This window comes from Octodon degus, unplaced genomic scaffold, assembly GCF_000260255.1.
Source record: "Octodon degus isolate 3935 unplaced genomic scaffold, OctDeg1.0 scaffold00156, whole genome shotgun sequence".
Lineage (NCBI taxonomy): Eukaryota > Metazoa > Chordata > Mammalia > Rodentia > Octodontidae > Octodon > Octodon degus.
Window position 1 is genome coordinate 5792403 of NW_004524732.1, and position 3595 is coordinate 5795997.

General features: G+C 52.3%; 1 protein-coding gene across 1 annotated transcript in view; it reads right to left on the reverse strand.

Moving 5' to 3' along the window:
* Positions 1-3392, reverse strand: part of Rangap1 (Ran GTPase activating protein 1) — a 31372-nt gene extending 27980 nt beyond the window's left edge. Inside the window, exon 1 of the mRNA XM_004642566.2 lies at positions 3092-3392. The gene's annotated coding sequence lies outside the window, so the exon portion shown is untranslated. The remainder of the gene's footprint in view (positions 1-3091) is intronic.
* Between the last annotated feature and the right edge of the window lie 203 nt (positions 3393-3595).

Sequence of the window (3595 nt, forward strand, 5' to 3'; positions counted from 1 at the left end):
GCTGGGGGATTGAACCGCGGTCCCTGTGCTTTAGACCACTGAGCCATCTCACCAGCCCCTTGGCTCCTTTTTTGTCGCCTTTCGTAAGGCGCTTGTTCTTGCCTACCGCCATGGTGCTACTCAGAGAGCCAAAAGGCCTGCTCAGAGAGCCAAAAGGCCATTACTTCTTAAGGGAGCTATATGTTCAGTTCTCAAATTTATACCACAAATTTGGGACAAAATGAGCTCAACATCAAAGGCATTATTTTATATGCTTCCAGCATATTTCTTTTCTTTTTTTTTTTCCTTTAGTGGAACCCGGGATTGAACTCAGACCTTTGTGCTTGCCAGGGAAATGCTTATATTCTACTGAGCTATCTCCCTAGCCCTGCTTCCAGCATAGAACTCAGTACCTAGCATAATGGACAACTCCATTCCCCCAAACAGGAAACCAGAGGCAATAAGGGGAGATCAAAGAAGAGTGACACCCAGAACAAAGATAGGGCTAAGATAGGGCTGGGGAGATAGCTCAGTGGCATAAGCGCCTGCCTGGCAAGCGCAAGGTCCCAATCCCTAGTATCACCAAAGAAGAAGATGACGAAGAAGACGAAGATGAAGACGAAGAACAACAAGACACAGGAAGTGTTGGGGGCCGGGGGGAGTGTTATTGAAGGTATCCTCAGAGTTGTTTTTGGTTTTTATTGTCTGGTGGACCTGGGGATTGAACTCAGGCCCTTGCACTTGCCAGGGAAGCGCTTATTCCACTGAGCCACCCGGCCCCTAAATGTTCAACTTTTTTTTTTTTTTTGCAGACCAGGGATTGAACTCAGGCCCTTGCACTTGCCAGGGAAGTGCTTATTCTACTGAGCCATCTCCCCGGCCCTTTATCCTTAGAGTTGTGATAGCCCTTCAGCCTCCTATACCTCTCAGATTTCCTCTGGGCTCAAAGAGCCAACTTCTCAACCCTTTTATTCCTACCAATTAATATTCTGGTTTGTCTATGCCTGCATGTCCCTATCAAGAAGACTGAATTATTCTTCTGGGAAAGGCATCTGGTATTTACTAAACAAAACTTATTATAATGAGTATTACTCTTGTACTGGATATTGTACCTGGAGAAGAGCAGTAAATGAAACAAAACTCCTGTCTTCCTTTTGTTTTGCTCTGTTGCATTTTTGAGACAGGAGCTCACTATGTAGCTGAGGCTGGCATTAAACTCATTATGTAGCTGAGGGTGTCCTCAAACTCACTATGATCCTCCCAGCTGCCAGAATTACAGGCATGTGCCAACATACCCCACGAGCCTTCTTGAAGTATATGCTTTAAACAAAATAGATAGCCTGTCACAGCTGGGTATAGTGGTGATACCTACAGCCCCAAGACACCGAGTCAGAAGGACTGAATGTTCTAGCCCACTTAAGGCAACTTAGCAAGAATGCATTTCAAAAGAAGCTGGGGATGTAGCTCAGTGTGAAAGCCCTAAAATCAGGCTCCAGTACTACACCACAAAACAAAAAAAGAGGGGCTGGAGAGATGGCTCTGTGGTCTAAAGCACCTACTTAGAACAAGCTCGGCAAAGCACAGGGACCACGGTTTGATCCCCAGCACCAGCCCCGCCCCCTGGTGGACTGAGCTGGCCACACACACACACACACAAAATAAATGTTAAAAAAAAAAAAGAAATTACCTTTGGGGCTGGTGAGATGGCTCAGTGGTCTAAAGCATCTACTTAGAACAAGCTTAGCAAAGCACAGGGACCGCGGTTCTATTCCCCAGCACCACATGCGCACACACACACACACACACACACACATAAATAAATAAATAAAATTTAAAAAAAAATTGTTAAGAACAAACAGAAAAAATGATGTCAAAGTGACATAAAACCAAAGAGAAAAGAAAGAGCATGGGGCTGGGGAGATGGCTCAGTGGAATAAGTGCTTCCCTGGCAAGCACAAGGGCCTGAGTTCAACCCCCGGTTCCACCAAAAAAGAAAAGAAAGAGCATAATGACGGCTTTTTTGGGGGCCGGGAAGATAGATGGTTCAGTAGAATAAGCGCTTCCATGGCAAGTGCAAGGGCCTGAGTTCAATCCCCGGTTCTGGGAAAAAAAGGGGGGGGGAGCTTTTTTTTTTTTTGAGGAGGTGTTGTAATTTAAAGTTGAATAATTAGAAAAGGTGGGCCAGGGAGATGGCTCAGTAGAATAAGCGCTTCCCTGGCAAGCTCAAGGACCTGAGTTCAATCCCCAGTTCTGGAAAAAAAATAAATAAATAAATAAGTTAATAAAAATTAATCTCGTGTCAAACCACCTATTGGATTTCTGAGATGGGGCAATTTGACACTAGACCAAATGGTGATGGGGTTCAGATAGAACAGGGACAAAAATTTCTGTCCTACAAGGCACAAACGAGAGCGTGCGCGCTCACACACAAACGCGCGCACACACGGACACACACAGGCGCTCTCCCGTCCACTTCAAGGAACAAGAAGCCAAAACAAAGACGAAATGCCAAAACAAAGATAAGATGATGTGTCCAAAGTCAGTAAAGAGCCAAGGACAATGCAAAAACAAATGGTTAATAAAGGGACGTCTTCTCCCTCAAGCCAGCAGCGTAGGAGACACATCCTTCGGTGCGGATCCATCGATCCAGCAAAGCGTCCACAGTGACTCACGCCGATTCCGGGGGCGGCGGCGGCACCCGCGAGGCCCCAACAGGCGTGGGCCGGGCGGGGAGGCGGCCGCACGCCACGCGGGAGCGCAGGCAGCGCAGGACCGGCGCGGGGAGCCCCGCCCTCGTTCCCTGAGGGCTCGCACCGCCTCCAGGTGACACAGACGCACGTCCCGAGACGCCACTGCTGACAGCTCCGGGCTGGGTGGCGCGGACGCGTCAAACTTCCTCTCAAGCCCCATTTTCCCCACTTGTAAAAGGACCCCAGACACGCCGCGCACCTCAGCGTCCCGCTCCCCCGCGCCCGGCCGCGCCCGGCGCTCGAAAGCGCGCGGCGAAGCCTACCGGCGCGCGGCGGGGTCCAGGGGTGTCCCAGCTTCGCCACCTGTCCCAGCTGCTCCGCCCCGGCAAGTGACGGGGAGAGGACGGGGACCCCGGCCCTACCGTGAGCAGGCGGCGCCGCCGCGTGGGGCGATCCGAGCGCGCTCGTCCGCCGGGCGGGCGGGACGGACGCCGATGTAGTCAGGTCAGGTCCGGCCGCGTCGCTTGCCCGGACTCGGCCGCCCCGAGCCGGGCCCTCCTGTCTGTCCGCGCTCCCGGGGTCCCTAGTCCCGAGCGTCTCCTACACCACCTGCTCTCGGCAGGACAGCGGATGATGGCGGAGGAGGAGGATTTTGAAAGCCGGCAGTTTCTTTCCTTTGATTTGATTTGCTCGAGCCGGAGCCGGCTTCCCTCAGGCTGCCGCGCGGGGCTCATCGGGTAAAGAAGTCCAGTTCCCCCGCGCAGGCGCGACAGGGCGCGGCCACGCTCGCGCCGCGAACTCCCAGTCCCACAGTGCATCGCGCTAGAGGCGCACCGCCCTCTTCTCCGCCCGCTCTCTGCTTTTCTGGCTCTTTCTCCGGACACCGCTAGGCGGTGTTTAGTCAGGTCCCCCAGAAAACTACAACT